Here is a 19,996-nt window from a genome sequence, read left to right on the forward strand (position 1 = left end):
AAAATGGTGTAATTTGGAACAATGTCTAATTTGGAACTATAAGATTTCAAAACAGTTTTAAATAGCAAAAGAAAAAGAAAACAAGAAAGAAGAATTCTCGAATGTACTTCTTCGTGGTTTTTTTTTCTATTTGAGAATCTCAACAAGTGAGAAAAATTCAAAATTTAAAAATTGGCAGGATTCCATATAAGCACAATAATTTTTGTTTTGTAAACATATTTTTGATATTTCAATGAGAGAGAATGAAATGTAAATCTAGTCATTTAGCTCTTTTTCATAGAAAATTTTGAAAACATGTTTACAAATAAAAGTTATTGTGCCTTGGGCATTACCTTTTCCTTTGTTGTTTTGGAAAATATTTTAATTTTTCATAAGAAAATAAAATGGTTTTCTTCTTATTTTTCACTTCTTGTAATTCCTCTTCTACTTAATGATACTCGAACTTGAGTGAGAAGAAACTCCAATTGGGTAAAGGTTCTTCTGTACGTAGAGAATCACTTGTAGCAGATCACCGAAAGATCATGAACTTCCCACACCCCGACTGGCCATACATAACTCTAAAGATGTATTTTAATTAAATCAGAGTGTGTGAAGAAATCTCTTGGCGAGAATTTAGGCCAGAGGTCACAACCGAGGTGCTCTTGAAGCAAAAAAAAAAACACACTAAGAGAGTGAAAGAAGTTCTCCTCCCGCTTTCTGAATTATGTCACAAAAGTTGAGAAGGATTTTTTCTTCGCGCTTTTCCAACTCACAATCGTCTCCCATAATTCTTTCACCATGAAATTTTCCGCATTTTATCACTCGACATCAAAACACGCGTACAAGAAATCAACTAAAAATCCCCATAGTCGAAAAATCCGCGTCGAAGAAAGAAAATCGAGACAAAAATACAACTTTAGGAGCAGTTTAGAGAAAATCAGTATAAGATGGATTGAGAGTAGAGGGCACAAAATGAGTGTGGAATTATAAAACAATCATTTAATAATAAACCTCACAAGAACAATGATTTTCGCGGCGGAAAAACAAGTAAAGACGACGCCAAGGGGATTTTCGGAAAGTGGGGATGAAGAAAATACCAAGAAGATGTACAAGTTTTAGAGGGGTTAGGGAAATTTTCTCTCCCAGCAAAATATGATTTACAGTAAGTTATTTCGGCTTCACTCGATTCCACCACAAAATGCAAACCCATCCTGTGTTTCGCTCGACATCCCAAATTTACCCGGCTGACACTCAAGGCAATCCTCCAGGGGTTTAGCGAATGCTTCGCATCGTGCTATTAAGAAATATTCCATTCATATTTCTGTCAGTCAAACTTAAATAAAATATTGTAATAGAAACTATTCTATTTATCAATGACTTTTGTTGGTCAGTAAAATACTCAGAAGTGTAAGGGAAACTGATTTCTTGGACTTATATCGACCATAGGAATTCTTGACCAGTGGACAAGAATCCGTAGAGTATCTATAAATTCATATAGATCTCGTCGTCTGAAGTTTAATGTCTAATTAAAAAAAATTGCAGTGCTTACAACTACCCCATGTTTAATACAACCCCAATCCCTCTAAATTCAAATGTGTAAACAGATTGAACGACATAAGTATTTTTTAACAAGTTTTTTTTTTCAAGTCTTTCAAATGAACAAAACTTCATAAAATGCATGTGTTACATAGATGTAAATAACTATATAACTTTTCGATATTCGAATTATAGCAGTCAAACACTTGCCAAATTCATAAAAAAAAACATTAATTCATTAAGTTATGTAATTTTTACCAATAATCATCCGACAACAACAACAAACTCAATCCTTCAATCTCATTGATAGGGGAATATTGGCATAGTTCGCACAGAATGAACTTTCAAACAACGAAAATTTTCTCTTTGTTTACAAAGAGCTAGTTCGTCATCTCTTATAGTGTCTGCACACAAGAGAAATTTATGTCCATATTGAAGCAATTTCCCTATGCGTGTGGGAAAAGCTCTCCAATATGGACATATATTTCTCTAGTGTGTAGAGGCCATTGGTCATAAGATAGATAATTATTAGATGAGATCATATATTCTGTCAGTAGAAGAGGTAAAAAGTTTGGAGTGGTATATCTCAGCTCCTGATGAACATAATTGGATGAGTGAACTATTGTTGGAAAGCTTGGTTCATTAGCTTTCAGAATCTGGTATATGTAATTGGCTATGGGTAAATCATGGTCATCCAGAACCATTTATGTCGAAGAAGACACTTTTTGCAGCGTCATTTTTGACCATCTACTGCTGGGACCAGGAGTGACCCACAATTCTCGCACTTGGACTGTTCGTTAGAGGAACTCAAAGGGTATAATTTGTAGAAGAAACTTTTTTTTTGGACATCTTACTTTTTTTTTATTCATCGACTTTTGCAAGAATTTTAAAATGTTAAACGCAAGGAAAAAATTACAGAAATCCTTCTATTCCATTTTCTGGACAAACTAATGAAGATATCGACTTGGAATGTTCTAAGTACTCCCCAATAAGTTGATCCAAGGAATCCAAATATCACTTCAATTTCATCCCCACGTCTATCCTTCCCCTCCAGAAATCACTCCTTTAGGAATATCTCAAGAACCAGACCATCGATGCATTTCATTTTGGGATATGTTTTAGAGAGTATCCTGGCGGACATTTCATTCATACATCTCAAAGACGTCCGACCTCTTTTTCTTGCACTTGCTAATAATCTGGTTAGAAGAGCAGAATTTCTTCTGATCAATTTTCTGACCAAAGAGACAAAGTTAGCGACTTTTATTGTTCTGAGTACCCCCCAAAAGTCAATCTAAGGAATCGAAATAACATATACAATTGCCTCTCATCCCACTCCTTGTCCTCCAGAAACCACTTTTTTGAGAATATTTCAAGAACCAAATCATCGATCCTTTTCATTTTTGGATATGTTTTTGACATGGCCAAGGCGGACATTTTGTCCTCAGACACCAATATCATCCAGAAATTTCTTCTTGGAATTTCCAAGGCCAATAAATAGACAGCGTAAGAGAGTATATTTTTAACGGATTAACACAGAATGTGGTTTATTTAATCAATCTCGAAATTTTTCACAAGCCTAATCAATTCTTACTTGCTTAAATATTTTTTTAATGCTGAAATTCGTTGGTACAAGAATTTAAAAAATTATCTTCTAAATTCCAAGAAGAAATTTCTGTACAATATTGGTGTCTGAGGACAAAATGTCCGCCTTGGACATGTCAAAAACATATCCAAAAATGAAAAGGATCGATGATTTGGTTCTTGAGATATTCTCAAAAGAGTGGTTTCTGGAGGAGAAGGAGTGGGATGAGAGGCAATTGCATATGTTATTTCGATTCCTTAGATTGACTTTTGGGGGGTACTCAAAACAATAAAAGTCTCTAACTTTGTCTCTTTGGTCAGAAAATTGATCAGAAGAAATTCTACTCTTCTAACCAGATTATTAGCAAGTGCAAGAAGAAGAGGTCGGACGTCTTTGAGATGTATGAATGAAATGTCCGCCAGGATACTCTCTAAAACATATCCCAAAATGAAATGCATCGATGGTCTGGTTCTTGAGATATTCCTAAAGGAGTGATTTCTGGAGGGGAAGGATAGACGTGGAGATGAAATTGAAGTGACATTTGGATTCCTTGGATCAACTTATGGGGGGGTACTCAGAACATTCCAAGTCGATATCTTCATTAGTTTGTCCAGAAAATGGAATAGAAGGATTTCTGTAATTTTTTCCTTGCGTTTAAAATTTTAAAATTCTTGCAAAAGTCGATGAATAAAAAAAAAGTAAGATGTCCAAAAAAAAAGTTTCTTCTACAAATTATACCCTTTAAGTTCCTCTAACGAACAGTCCAAGTGCGAGAATTGTGGGTCACTCCTGGTCCCAGCAGTAGATGGTCAAAAATGACGCTGCAAAAAGTGTCTTCTTCGACATAAATGGTTCTGGATGACCATGATTTACCCATAGCCAATTACATATACCAGATTCTGAAAGCTAATGAACCAAGCTTTCCAACAATAGTTCATTCATCCAATTATGTTCATCAGGAGCTGAGATATACCACTCCAAACTTTTTACCTCTTCTACTGACAGAATATATGATCTCATCTAATATTAAGCTCTTCTTCTTTCTTCTACTTTAATTATTAAGCTCATGATACGAAATGAGAAATGGTAAGTCAGCTCTTTGCAAACGAAGAGAAAATTCACATCGTTTGAAGGTTCACTCTGTGCGAACCATGCCTACATTCCTCTAAGTATTGTAAAATCTCAGTTATCTTAAATTAGAAAAAACTATCAGTTTATTCAAAACGCTTATACCTCATCAATATCTCATAAGCATATACAAGTGCATTAGAAAAAGAAGGCGAAAAGTGAGTTTTCATTTAATTTTTCTTTACAGTTCCTTTCTACAATAATTCTAGGTTTTATATTAATAATATTTTACTTTATTTACATAATCTAACATATTTTTGCCATATTTTTGAACCTATTTTTAAGCTACGAAACCTATTAAATGTCCACACTTTTGTCAAAACTAGTATTTTTTCGGTTTTGGCAGGTATTTTTTATATAAAACTGTTGAAATATTCATTATATTTGCAATATTTGGGAAATAAGTGCTTTAATCGTAGAATTTTTATTCTGAATTAAATTATAAAGCCCTTCGCAGTTTTTGAAGGAAAAGCTATTCAATTGTCCATTTCGCATGTCAAACTCCCCATAGAAAAAAAGTGGCGAAATTTTACCCAAAAACCGTCATTAACCTTGGTTTTTTTAAAAGTTATTTGACTATTGAATATTTAAATAAAAATTATTTAATCTTCTTTTAATAAAAAACTAACTTCATTTAAATTCTCTTCACATACATAAAGGGTAAGATTGGGTAATTCGTAATCATTTCTATTTTGGAATTATGAGATTTTCTCACTCTCTTTCAGAAGATTAAAGAAAAAGAAAAAGAAAACTACGAACAGTATAATACTTTACATTCAAAAGTACATCTTTGTTATTTTTTTCTTCTTCTCATCTAAAACTGTTAAGAAAACTCAAAGTTTCAAATTAAACATGATTCCAAATTACCCCATCTTACCTTAACCGAATTTTTTACATATTCATAGTTTTTTGCTGCAAAACATAAAAAAATTGCACTATAATGCCATATCAGTCTTTAAATTTTCTCTTGATTTCCTTAGAAATTTATATATAACAGACAAACTTACTAAATATATGAAATACAAGTAAAGCTAAAAATTCGCAAGTCCAGCCGGGTTCTGTCTTACTTCCCCAAATGCCTCAAAAACGAATCCAAGTCTCGCACGATAATCACACAAACATCCGGCCACCCAGCAAAACTCCCTTGCAGAAGCCTCCCTTTTCTGCAAATCTCCCTTAAATCTGGGCAAGGGGATGAAAATGGTGAAAATGCACGCAGAAACTTTCACGACGGACGATGAAGTTCCTTCCACTTTTCTCACCCGAATACTCGTTCTCACTCTCTTGAGTGGTTAGGTCTTCAATCCATGGACTTTCCCTCCCAGCAAAATTTATCTCTAGGCGTTACTCAAGAGGCGGCCCATTTCACCATGTTTAGTTTTCTGCAACAGTGAATTATCAGCCACGGAAATGAGACGCGAAACTTCAATTTAAATTGCTTTCACGCACGGAATAGTAGATGGTTCTAGGGTGGGTAATTTTTTGGGTTTTGACTTTTTTGCAGGGTATTTCTTCCCTCCGAAATTCAGAGGTTTTAACAGGGCTTTTTTTGCTCGAAGGAAATAGAGTGAAATGTAGCAGAAGAATTAATTGAAAAAGACATTGGCAATTTAGTAAAATTAATTTTATTCCGTTGCCGTGGTTGGTAGAAAAGGTTTCCTCTAGTTCTTTTAAGAGAGACGTGTTTTATTAGAACTTCATAGTTCGCGTTACATCAGCTTCAGATAAGAATCTACTTAAAATAAGTTAAAGGTTTCGATTATTTAATTAAATTTTCCCGTGTTGAATGGGGGAGGGCTTTCAGGCTTCGCACACACTCTGGCTGAACCTGAACCTGACCTAACTTTGGTAATATATTTTAATAACTAGTTTTAAGTCACACTTTTTCTGAAAAAATAGGTAGGGGGAAGTGGGGCACCTTTGAAATTGGGATTTTTCATCTATTTTTAAATAAAATTGAGCCTTATCATGATATATTTTAGGTCCACGAACAGATTGAGAAGCTAAATTATATCACGATAAGGCTCAATTTCATTTCAAAAGAAGTGAAAAATCCCAATTTCAAAGGTACCCCTCTTTCAAAGGTGCCCCACTTCCCCCTAAGATTTATTAAAAGATTATGGGATAAATGCCAAGTGTTCGAAGCCAGAGTGTGTGCGAAGTTTGAAAGCCTTCCCCATTTTTTGTAAATAACGCAAGTTACGAAATACGAAATTCATTTAATTTTAGTCCCTTTCTCAAAATGCAGTTCTTTTTAAAACATAACCTCAAGTGTGACCAACCTATTTTTCTCTTACCCGTCCAACTTGTGATAGAAGTAAATGATAAATTACTTCATGGAGAGCGATATAATGTATTTTAACCCAACAAATACCGGAAAAATCAGGAAAAATTTCTCAAATTCTCTTCATTTAGATATTTGTTCCGTAGCAAAAATGTCTGAGTTTGGTTTGAGCAAGAAAAAGCGACAAGTACATTAGAGAATAATGTGTATATGCCTCATGGAGGAATTTCACATTTGCCCTTGCAGTCTTCTCACTCCCTCAGTCAGTTCAAATATTTCCCCACACCGATATCCATCTCCAGGAGATGTGAAAGAGAGTCCAAAAGCGAAAAACAACAAAGTCTAAGGCAAAAAAAAAGTTAAATATTGTGTAAGAGATGTAAAACGCGTGTTTTCCGTTTAACAGATAACATTTTTCGATTTAAACGATATTGCCATATAGCGAGTTGTAACGAATGGGAAAGAAGGCTGGCATGTGTGCAACTTTCGCCCCATTGATCATTTAGAGTGAAAGAGAGGCACAATCAAATAATCCAATGGACACGTAATGTGTGGGCTGACCGCGTTCAAATATCGTGGAACAATGCGCGATCTTGGCGGATAAATACGTTTACATATTTATATGTTAAGCGGCGCACGGTCAATTTTTTTATGCCCTGTTCGATCCTCTTGCGCCTCGTGCGATCGCAAGATCAGCCGGGATAAAAGTTCTCTCTAACTCGATCCCCCTTGCAAGATCTTTTCTTTTTTATTTATCTTCATTTCCAACTCAACAGCAATACTAAATCATATTGCGGCGGGAAAACTTGTGAACTTGCACCGCGATCGCGCAGAAATTTTCCCGTTCACGTCTACAATTGTCTCGTGCGAATCATTTCGCGACCATCATCGAATGATCGATCGCGATGCATTTCAAACCGGCAACATTTTCTGCAAAAGCCCCATTGAGTTATCGTGCGAAATTCAAACATAAAAAAATCCTGACGATTGATTTGTGATGACTTCTCGCCAGATAATATTTATAAAGTATAAATACCTGTGTTGGAGATTTATGTCAAAATTTATTGCACCCCGCACCTTCATCAATTTTCCTGGTGGGTGAAATGGTGAAGATGACTTCATTCTATGCCACATCAATCTCCAGCATGAGGTCTCCCTGTGGAGGGAGTTGTTTCTCGCCAATTGGCCCACTTTGAAGGCATCTCAGCCACAGAAATCCTTCTTGGCAACCATCAATTTTTGCTAGTGGTACAAGACACGTCAACATCCCAGAGACATCCTCAAATTCAAGTGAAGGAGGAGAAAAATGCCTCTGAAAAGGCAAGGAACAGAATTGTAAAAGCTATAGATTGAAGATTATTCGCTAAAATACAAAGTATCTCCAGTATTAATCTAATTATATTCTAAAGCATTTTATGTTATTTATTTGCCTCTTATATCAGAAATGGGGTGGCAAAGCGTCCGAGGCTTTGCGAGCTGCTTGAACTCTTGAGTAAGGAAAACTGGGGCACTACCAAACACGGGGTAGCACCAAACACTGCGAATTTTTAATCAGATATTCGACTTCAGAGGATAAGACTTATAGAAATTTATAGACATTATAGGGATGCTTGTCCATTGAATAAATGGTCGAGAAAGCCCAAGAAGCAAAATAGCTGCCTGTACTGTTGATTTTTTTGGTGAAATTCCTATAGAAGCTCTTAAGATCCTTAACAGTGCGCCACTTTACTTATAGCAATCTGAGTAATGGAACCGAGAGCGCTATTAGCAAATAAAAAAATTTTTGGTTCTATATTACCTTACTTAGGGAATTCTACAAGACTATATTAAGAAAAAATTGCGTCTTGGTAGTCCAAGTAATTTAGAAATAAAAATTAGTGTTTAATGGTGCCCCAGTTTCCCCTATAGTTTTTTCGCAAGGTTTTTGGATGCATTTAAAATTAATGTCGATATAAATTTGTCTATAAATCATCATAAAATCATTTCAAAATCGAAAATAGATCAAGAAGAATGTATTTAAAAAAATGATAAATAATTAAATTAATTATTTGATTGAATCGTGTGAAAATTAGGCCCCGTGCCCTTAAATAATTCAAGATATCGGTTTAATCGATGAAAGGTGTCTAAGGCCGCAATGTTCAGCTGAACGAACAACAAAATAAGCCGATATTCATTTTAAAAATTTGGGCAAATTTTATGAAAATTTAGAAGAACCTAATTTTTGACGGATTTCAGCTGGTTAACAAACGAATGAAGGAGGAGTGGCGACAAATAAAGAGACCAGTCTGTATATGATGTCATTTTAGGAGGGTCATCGAAGACCGGAAGTCGATATATCTTACTATTTGAATTTTAGGTAGGTCAAAATATCGAAACATACGTGAAAAACGGTATTTTTAAAATAAAGCTAAGACCGTTATACGGGCTTCAGACCTAAGACTTAGGAACTGGGCTAAACCTTTAGTCTGAAGCCATCATTACTCTCTCGATTCATTGCCGATTGTGACCAATGCAGTCATGTTCAGAATTTCAAGATCTTTACAAAAAATCCAAATTTAATCAAATCCGTCGAAAATTAGGCTCCCTAGGATAGTTGAAGTTTGACTTTAAATAATCCAAGATGGCAATTTTTCTGATGGTAGATGTCGACGTTGGTATCTTCATCTGGACTGTCTCATTTTTTTTTACGTACATTTGGAGAAAGAAAGATTAGTTTCAAGGTTATATCATTTTAGACAATCACGGAAGACCGTAAGCAGTTAAAACGTGTTTTTTCGTTTATAAATTTAAGAAGTTTACCCCATACGAAAATACGAACCCTTACGATCCCAGAACGAACACAGAAGGTTTATTATTTATTCTGCTACAAAACTGAGTTATCTAGAAGAAAACGAACAAATAAAAAATATTCCAAGATTGTGAATAATAAAAAAATGGGATTATTCTGAAATAGAGTCGATCATAAAAATTTAAAATTTCTGGATCATTAAATACGGTAAATGTTTTAATATTTAAAATATAATTTTAATGTTTAGTACAATGATTGAAATTCGTAGTCCATTTAAGTAAATATTGCGATTTAGAGAAAGCTTTAGGTAAAGCTTTTAGCTAAAAGTATTTTCAAATATAATTTTAAGCTTTTGTACCAAATTTAGCACAATTTTAGTACTAATATCTAATTTAATTTTTTTAGAGGAATCTAGACATTTTTATAATTTCTGTATCTCAACTCTGTCGAGGAGCGAAAAGGACCGAAATTTCCTTCAATTCTCATTCTCGGACGAGGGCAGAAGATGGGAATGGGTAGAGAATAATGTGGAACGAAGGAGATTGAGTCAATGTGTGTTTGCTCCGAAAGACGAAAAGAGTGGAAGATGGATAAACAATTTATGGGAAATCGGCACATTTGAAACGTTCAAAAAATTTACATTGATACCCATCTGTGGGGAACGTGACTTGAATGTCTCATTGTGTAAATGTGTAAGAATTGCTCTGTGACTCTCTTTTTCACACTCGCCTGTTTGTTTATTTATTGCACTTATTTATTTACAATTTTATAAACATTGATGAGCATATTGTCAATTACCATCGGTAGTTATGTGCAGGCCACAGTGTATCTTACTTATAAGCACCAGCACCGTGACCAAAAAGACATCCATTGAATCACAAGTTATGCTAATGATCGTCAATTTGTTATTTGATTGATTTTTGTTATGGGGATTATTGAGTGAAGGAGGAATCTTGCTGAGAATATCTTCAACACCAATTTAGAAATAACTTGGCGAAGTGCGCCACGCAATATTCATTTTGATATTTTTCCGCCCAACACCTGATCCCTCATTACTATTTCACGGTTTCCCTATATTTTCAATCAGCCAAAAAGCTTCGGAGAATGATTCTTTGTACTTTAAGGAAAAGCCAGGGAAAAATACTTGTAGGGTTGAATGTCCACTTTCTAGCCCTATGGCTAAAGTAGCTGCTTTAAAGTAAATTTCAAAAATTCTATAACTCTATTTATGGCAAAAAAATTAGATCAACTTCTCAATGTTAAAATTTCTAAACCACTACTAAAATAAAAAAAAAGTTTATCGTAAACCATTTTGAAAGGCTGAAGCATTTTATTCCCCTAAAACCTTAACCTTTCCTTTTTACTATAGTACCTAATATCAGATCTTAAAAATTCTTATTTAAGAGAACAACCGAAATAAATTTGAAGTACCTTCTTAACAAAAATTTAAAAATCGACCCAATTAAACATAATGTTGTTTTGAAAGTTCGAAACCCAAGTTGACCTTTTTATATGGAGCTATTTGAAGCCAATTCCTAAATTGATCTCGGACTCAGCTCACAGTGTTCCAAGGAAAAATTTATTTAAACAAAAATTTAGTACATTTATCCCTCCATACGGAACGGTATCTTATAATACGGAAAAACTTCTCACTTTTTAAAAATTTTGCATAACGATCACGAGTGCAGAAAAATTCCCATACGCATTTGTATGTGAAAGTAAGAAATTGGCTTCAACTTTGAAGGCCACTCGCCGGGGACTAGTTTGAAACATAATACTTTTGTAAAATCGAAAGATTAATTGTTCGAAAGTAATGGGTTAAGAGAAAACATTCATAGAGTTTTGCATTTTGTTGATGGTTTTGCGAGAATGTGTAAATTTTGAAAAAAATTTCGATACGAAACTTTTCGATTAAAAGCTTATTTAATTTCTCATCATCGTATTTATTTTCAATCGTTTATCATTGTTGGGGTCGCGGGCCTATGATATCTATTTTAACAACTCACGACTGTTGATCCTCCGTCACTTCAGAAAGATGTTCGTGTTCGATCTCAAAGCAAGATTCTGAACTTTTATTCAATCACCTTGTCCTAGCTCTACTTCAAAGTCAGCGCCTCCTCACAATTGCTCGCATAGATTTTCTGGAAAATTATCATTTTCATTTTCATTTGAACAAATTTTGCTTATCTTTCAGCGAAAAAAAAATCCTTCCCGCAAAGCTTTACGTTCGAGGAGAAAGGGAGGGTATCGTATACAAAGGATACGCACCGTGTTATCTCTTCGTCTACAGTTCTTTGATTTAAATTTCGGTTACAGAAATATTCCTTCTTATGTATTGCCAATTTTTCAAAATTAAAGAGAAAGCTAGCGGGATTTTTAATTTTAGCAAAGACACACGCGGGGAAATTATGACAGACAACAAGGGGCTCTTAGCGCAGGAACGAACCAATAGGAAGACTTTCCAATACCCACCGGTGCGTAGCATACTGGGGTGCATTTCAAAATACACCGATATAAAACAAGCCTTAAGGGGGTATTTAACCCTAAAAGTTTCTTATTTGAGATAGACATTTAAGTGCTAAGAGCATATGCTTCACAGGCCTTTCACGAGCAGCTGGATGATGTTTTTGTCATAAAGTTTTCATTCTCATATCTCTTATTAAATTCATATCATTGAACAGGACTGCCAAAAAAGTCACTTAAAAATTCCTACCAGAGAGGAGTATATTAAAAGTACAAGACTCAACGACAAATTGATTATTACTCCAGGGGAGATCCGCGCGATCATAAATTTTCTTCAGCAAAAAGGGGTCAAAATTTAAATATTTCACCTGGAATCAACAATGGTGAGGTCAGGAGAAATAAAAAAAAATTGGTGAAAAATAATAACATTAATAAAGAGCCATGTTCAGGCGATTGAAATGTCCGATAGTCACATTTTCACATCTAATCTTTCCTCACGAATAACAGCAATTAATTACTTCCCTGGAGCGCGGAAAAAGCTGGGGAAGCCGAAAAGAAGTCACTGCTTTTTCATTACGAAAATTACACGGTTGAATTTATGTGGGGGAAAGTCTGACGAAAGCCCCCCGAAAAAATATAAAACTTCTTTTACAAAGACCAATTAAGAAAATCATTGAAATGAATTTGAATGTTAACTGTTTTTGCAGTCTCCAGAGCAACACCTTCGGTTTATCTTTTTTGGGAAACGTTAAGCAAGAGATTCCAGAAAAAGCCAAATTTTAACAATGAAAGCAATATGTTGACGATTAAAAATGTGGAAAATAAATGCTAATGACCAAAAGAGTCTAAAGTGAACGGATTCTTTGACGAGGCTGACCGCATAAATTTAGTGCCACGAGTTTCAACCAATGAAATTCTCTGGCTGAAAAAAATGCTTCTGATTCAATTGAAATTCAAGCTAATTTTTGAAGCCAAATTTCCGTGAAAAAACCAACTCTTAATTAGGATGTTAGAGGAACATGGAGTTCCGATGTTGAACAATTTTGTTACATTAGAAATACATTTTATCCATTTATACTTCCCTCCTGTGTTTGTGCCAGACTTTGGGGGAATTTCTGTGTTGTTTTCCTCAAACCCGGAAAGTCACCCTCTTTTCCAACTTTCTGTCCAGGAGGGATTTTGGCCCCCTGGCAGTTCCTGGTGATTTTGGAAGAAGTTGACAAGCTCAAAAATTACATTTTATTGCAGAGAATGAGCTTTTAGAATTACAATATTTCGGTAGTTCGTTTTTCCAAAAAGAAAACGCTTTTAGGTTAATTTTAATAAATTTTTGCTATTTTTATTTTTGAAATTTTATTTCCATTGTAATTTTTAACTGGGAATGCCTTTTTGTTTTCCTTTTACCATCATCAGCCCTTTGAGGCAAAATGCGAAAATAAATATGGTATAACTCAGCCTTAACACTAAGCACTTAATTAAGGCCTTTGTTAAAATTCCTAATTTAAAGTTTGTATTTAAGGAAAAGTGTCCTCAAGTCGACCGGTTCCTCAATTCGACCGGTAGAGTTATTTATTCAATTTATTTATATTTGCACTAATATTTGGCGTATGATCTAACATTAATAGGTCAATTATTCCATAAATAAATACGAATCAGTGACAATTTTATAGAAATTTACCATTAAAACATTGAGATATTGACCCCCGGTTGAGTCGAGGAACCGGTCGACTCGAGAGCACTTTACCTTAGGTAAAGAAAATTAATTTTCACTATTAAATACTATTGCGAATTAAAATAGCATTCGATATCATCTAGAGGTTATGTTTTTTGATTATCGTATGGGTCCATTGTGTCCTCTACTTCAGTTTGATCCATGTTAGTAACACCTTACCTTATGTTATCCAGGGATGTCCTGACAACTTCTTTTCGATAGTATCGACTGTCTATTGTCTATTCTGAAAATTACTGTTCGAACTCAAAGACAGAGCAGTTATATAATCGATTTTTTTTAACTTGCCACCGTCCTAGAGCTTAAACGGTGAGAGATATCAAGTTCCGATCTTCGATGACCCACAATAAAAAACGATATCTCTAGACGTTTTTTTTTTAATTTGTCCTCCCAACCCCCTCTAATCCCTCCAAAACCATGTTTTTTTAGTTTTTTTTTCAAAAACTTCTACGATTTCTTTTATTTTTGGATATGTTTTGGAGGTGGTCCAGGCGAACATTTCGTCCAAACACCTATGGCCTTTTAAAAATTTCCCTCTTGAATTTTCGAAAGTCAAAGTTTGACCTGTCTTGAAATCAGTACAATGAATCGTTTGAATATCCGTGAGTGACTTATTTTTCTCGTGTTTATATTTTTTGTTTGTCCATATGCTTGTAACTCATACCAGAACATTCTAAAATAATCATACCATGCGTGGCTAATTCTGCCCCGGTTTCCCCTAATGATTTTTTTATTGATAGGGCGGATAGAGAGGTTATTTGTTTATAAGGTTATGATACACATAACCTAAAAAAATGGATACTTTAACGGAAAATCTTAGAAATTTTCCAATGAAGTGTAATTTGACCAGATATACAGAAAAACCAAATTAATATAAATCTTTTTATTGCATTTATAAAAGAAATTTGAAATTGAACCCTGAATTTCATTATAAGATTTTATGAGGTTATAATTAAACTTCTGTAATTGCATGATAAATTTCCCTTATATCGCAAGTTGTCAAAAAATGCAGTGTATATTTTGGTCCGTAAAAAATACATTTGTTCAGTAAAGCTTCTGTCATATATTCACTGAGAGAATTCCGAAAAAGTTAAAATAATATTCCAGATATATTTATTTTACCCTGAAGTATTGATCCGAAATCGGTGTAAATATTACGGTTTTTAGATGTATTAGGGATTAAAGTTACCCTTTTTCATGTTAATTTTACCCTCAGAAAGGTATAAAATTAACATTAAAAAATGTTGATATATTTTTACACCTAAAAAGTGTTAAAGTTATAAGGACAAAAAGTTAATCGCGGCCTCGTTTTTTTCTTAGTGTAGTAAGATCAGCAGTAAGATAAGACGGAGAGCTCTATCTCATGAGTTCAAGCATTCCGCAAAGCTGGGACGCTTTGCCATCTCTTTTTTTAATGATAAGTTACGCATTTTATATCAACAATCACATTCTTTTAAGATTAGTACAATAAAAGGCCCAATAATGTTTAAAAATTTGTTATTCGTTCAATCTACCCGATACAGATTTATTGATACCATCCATTTGATAGTATCGATAAGTTATCATTCCACTCCAGGTTTGTCAACATTAAGACGTTTCCTTCAGTATAATAAAAATTTATGAAATTTAATATTTCTCTAAACGTGGATTTGATCTAAGAAACGGAACCAAAACCTGTGCACCATAATCCCAGACTATTGTCCACTTAAGTTACTAAAGCTCCTCGGAATAAACAGGGACTTTTGAAATATTCACAATAATTTCAAGCATTCTGTAGCTTACTTCTCTCCGATAAAACTGCACTATCTCATTCCAAAAGCTGTTACCACAATCCTCAGTGAAATTCTTATCATTTCTCAATTCTTCAGCTTCTTTTCCAGCACCAGGAAGCACTTGGTAATTACCCAAAGTACACTCTAAGCGGTTGTCAACATTAATTCGCCCACCACTTCCTCTCCTTCTCATTAACTCCTGGGAGAGCTTTTGCCCTCAGAGTGGGTGGCAAAAGCACGAAGAAAGCTACCCAGGAGGAGAGGAAAAAAAACATTGATACTCTTAACCCTCGCAGAGGCTCATGTGTGTGTTGCTATAAATACATTACATTAGCACCCTCGAATGTGTTACTGTATATTCTTCACAATCGGTGAGTCAGATATGGGGGTGAGTTAGGAAAAGTCCTCGACATATTCTATATAGATATAGGAAAACAGGAGTTGGATTCAAAAGAGAAAACAAGAGAGAGAGTGAGAGAGGTAGGAGAGAATGAGAGAAAATTGTAGTATTTGCGAGGGATCGTAAATCAAATGCATCAACCCCTGTGTCAAGCCACGCCTGTCAACTAAACTGGAAAAGGTAGGGGGTTGAATTTTGCCATCAAAAAAAAAAGCCCAGGCCAAGAGACACATACATAGAGGGATATAGTGTGAAAAGTGTGAGTGAAACTTGCCATAAAAGTGAACCAGAGGATGAAACTCTCTGGCAGAAAAAAAAATTGGGGTTGGAGAGGGTTTTCACAGAGACTGACAGGGGTTGGGAATTTAGCGCAGAAATTCATTTTCTCCTCCTCACTTTTGCTGCCTTTCATTCTGTCCAAATTGTCATTCGAAATCTATCACAATTGTTCAAAGAGGACAACCCTCGGAAAAATCCGTAGACCTTAATCCCTCATGGGACTTCATTAAAGTTCGACCCATTAATTCGATTGAGTGCGAAACACTTTCACGGTCAAATTTCAATTTAAGCTCCAGATTGTGCAATCGGATTAGTTAGGGCAGTCGAGGGAGGATGAATCAGATACTAAGATCCTTTTTTTCTGATTTGGTAATAAAGAGTTTCAAATCGGATTCGTCGAAAAGATACAAAACTTCTAAATCTCTCTCAAAGGTGTCTTGAATATTTCAATTTCTTTGACTTTGATACTTCTTTCAGATCAGGAAAATTTCTTGAATTATGTTAATTGATACTGGGATTACACGATAATAAAGAACTAATCCATACAATTTTTTAAAAATATTCGAAAACAAATAAAAAGGTGGACAGCATAAAATAGTACAAGCTGTCTATCCCACTTATTCGCACTCTTCTTCTTCTTCTTCTTTTAAGCATCACAATAAATTCAATTCAGATTTAGGTTCGAGTTCGAAATAGTGTAATAGACATTACTCAATACGCTTGAGAAAGAAAGGGGTGGTAATTTTGATTTTGTGAAATTTTCATTAGTTACTCTATTTCTTTATGATGATTATTTCATTTTAATTAGAATATTGTTACAAATTTTGATAAAATATCTATGTTTTATTAATTTTAAATTTATACAGCAGACTCTCTCAAATTTATGCATCTTGGATTGAAATGTCACGCATTTTTTTGAGAAACTCGGGCGTCAAACTGTTTAAAAACAGTTTCACGCCCAATTTAACGAAAGAGTTTAATAATTTTTTGTTCATCAACATATTCATATTAAATTTACACATTCATATTTTTTGTAAATTTCACGAAAAAGCATTATAAAGAAAAATCATAACATAATTAAGAAAAACTTCAGTAAATTTTTACTAATTGCTTCATTTGTAAAAATAAAGAAACGTGAAATTAAAAAGTTGCCGGATTTTAATAGACATGAATATGCGAGGGTCTACTGTATATGTTTTAGACACATTTTTAAAAATGAATTTACTAAACATTTTTAATGTGAATATACAAGTACAAATTCTCTATTTTGTGACTCTGATTTTGCATTATAAAATAGAGTTTCTTAAATCTGAATCTTTCAAATTCAAATAACGACGACAGTTGAATTCAAATGTTAGTACGTGTTATGGTTGATTAAAAATCATATTTATGTATTACTTCTTGAATATTTACACACATTGTGATTGTATGAAATAAAAAGGAAGTACTTCACCATGAAGATTTGTAAAAAGCAAGACGGGTATTCGATTGAAGGCACAAGTTCATCTCTCATAAATTCGACTTTGAGAGGTGAGAAATATCGTTCACACCCCCCGAACGTTCGAATTTAGAAGACTCTACTGTAATTATACACAATTATAAATAAATATTTGTAATTTTTATAATTATATGACAATCTGTAACACTCAAACACTTAAACTTTTATTGACAGTTACATAAATAAAAATTAAGGATTAATTTAAATTGAAAATCTTGGTCAACAACGCTAAGACGACGATGGTTGTAAGGGGCGGGAATTAGTTCATCAAGATGAATTATAAATACAATATAATTAAAAATAAATTATACAATATTCATTTCAGCAAAAATCAGGGTGCAATGATAACTTTGACACCTTTGAAAAGTACTCTAATACGGGCTTCAGACCTAAGACTTAGCCATATGGCTTAACTTCTCAAAATTGGAAAATGTTGACTTAGGGTCGGATTATTAAGAGCAAATGACCTATTACATTTTGAAAAATCAATAAAATCGGTTGCAGTTTAAGGTTTTGAGACCCTTGGGAACTGGGCTAAACCTCTAGTCTGAATACGGTCTAATTCCGGCTTCAGACTGGAGGTTTAGCCCAGTTCCCGAAGGTCTCAGAAATCTAAATAACAAGCAAATTTATTGATTTTTCAAAATCTAATGGATCTCTTGTCCTTAATATTTAAACCTAAACAACAATTCCCTAGAAAATCATGCCTGATAAGGTATTAGAGGAGTTAAGCCAGATGGCTAAGCCTTAAGTCTGAAACCCGTATAACTAAACATGACAGATTACTTAAATCTTTTACACATTAAAAATAAAAATCTCTATTCAATTTCTCAAATAAGACACTCGGACATTTTTTAATCATCCCCTATCATCACAGAACTGTGACCAAAACATAATTTTTTTTGGAAAAAAATCTCTTATCATTGTGTCAAAAAAAAACCACCACAAAAAGCACTCAGCGAAAGTCACGGTGACAAAAAAGTGGTTCACAGTGATGCAAAAATATACTGTGAAAAAAATATTCATCCCTGGGTGAAAATGTGAAAGAGAGTTCTGGGGACATTTTTTTTATGATTTATGAGTTCAACACTGGAAAACGGAAAAACTCCTCTTTCTCTTGTCTGTTTATTCAGCAAAGGAGAGCACAATGCCGAGGAGGGTTGATGGAGAAAAATAGAAGGCACAGTGGGTGGTTCATTCAGGGATTTCTTCATCTTCCAGGGGCTCCTATTCCCATCCCTCTGACTCACTTTTTCTTTCAATCCCCTGAGACTCATGATCATGATGCTTCTCTGCCAAACAAGAAAGGTAAAAGGCATTTTTCTACGTCATACCATTTCTTTGATGTTGCTTGAAGAATCTTTGGTTTTCAGAGGAAATTGCTCTCAATAGAGCAAAAATTGTATCACCTTGAGAAAAAAAAGACTTTCTAATTTTTCGTCTCTATTACCTTTTTTTTAGAAAGTGTGATATATTCTTTGTCCTTAAACCATCCTCTCAACCGTCCCAAAATTAGTAATCCCAAAGAAAATTTGGAACAACATGCTTTTGAGAAACCTTTTCGCGGGTTAAATTGGGAAAAAAATCGCCTCCAGTTTTCACGATCATTGTCTCTCGATAATCGTTAAGTCATAAATCATGACGCAAGAGCGACTTTTAGCACATTTTCATTGAAAGCATCCCTCTCACTTTTTTTTTGGCCCTGCGATAGGGGATGAAAAAGAGCTGAGAGAAAAATTCGCGGACAAAATACCAAGTCATAAATTAGGCGTCGCGCCGATAACACTCTTTGTGCAGAAAACCCATCATTTCCCTCTTTAGTGCACTATCTGGGAGCTTTCGAGCTTTTCCCGCTGTACTATTTAATTCACCTCAATCGATATCCACACGTGAAATCAATTTTATTCAATTTCTGACAATCGATTCTCAAATTGATTTTACCTCGCTGGGATTTTTTTTAACCCTTTTCCAGCCACAATTTCTATTGTTGCTGACCAGAAGATCGATATTTTTTGCACCCTTTGAGGGTTGATTTATGATCATGCGGCTGTGATCGCATAAATTTTAACCTCATTGAGATAGGATTTTGGGAGACAACAAAGGACTCTGAAATCAATGGAACGTGCCAACAAAATGAACAGATTTTATCCTCTTTCAGAGCTAATGCTATCTGAGAAAAAATAAACCTTCATATTTTGATCTAGATTTCAGAAAACTGAGTACGGTATTACTAATTCATGTTTGAATTTTAAATCCATTTAAATACTAAAATGTCTTATCAACATTGCATTGATAAACTAGAGCATTTAGGGTAAGTGTGCCAAATTTCAACATAGTTGCAAATAAGTACCGTAGTCCAAAGTTTGAAATGTAATAATTTTAATATATACTGCGGCCATTTGTCCAATGGAACTTGGCCGGATTTCCCGGTTTCTTGTGGCCCGGTTGCCTAAAATTAGAATTTTTCTTGCAGGAGGGCGGCTGATTTGAGGTGGCGTGGAAGTAATCTCACGCCGTCGTTCGCCTATTCCCTCCGTCACCTAAAATTATTACTGAGC

The 19,996-nt window shown here is 34.4% G+C and overlaps 1 protein-coding gene across 6 annotated transcripts in view; it reads left to right on the forward strand.

Annotated features, from left to right (window-relative positions):
* The window catches only part of LOC129799830 (homeotic protein antennapedia), a 226,957-nt gene that overhangs the window by 108,164 nt on the left and 98,797 nt on the right, over positions 1–19,996 (forward strand). The gene's annotated exons all lie outside the window — the stretch shown is intronic.

Source organism: Phlebotomus papatasi, chromosome 1, assembly GCF_024763615.1.
Source record: "Phlebotomus papatasi isolate M1 chromosome 1, Ppap_2.1, whole genome shotgun sequence".
NCBI classification, from domain to species: domain Eukaryota; kingdom Metazoa; phylum Arthropoda; class Insecta; order Diptera; family Psychodidae; genus Phlebotomus; species Phlebotomus papatasi.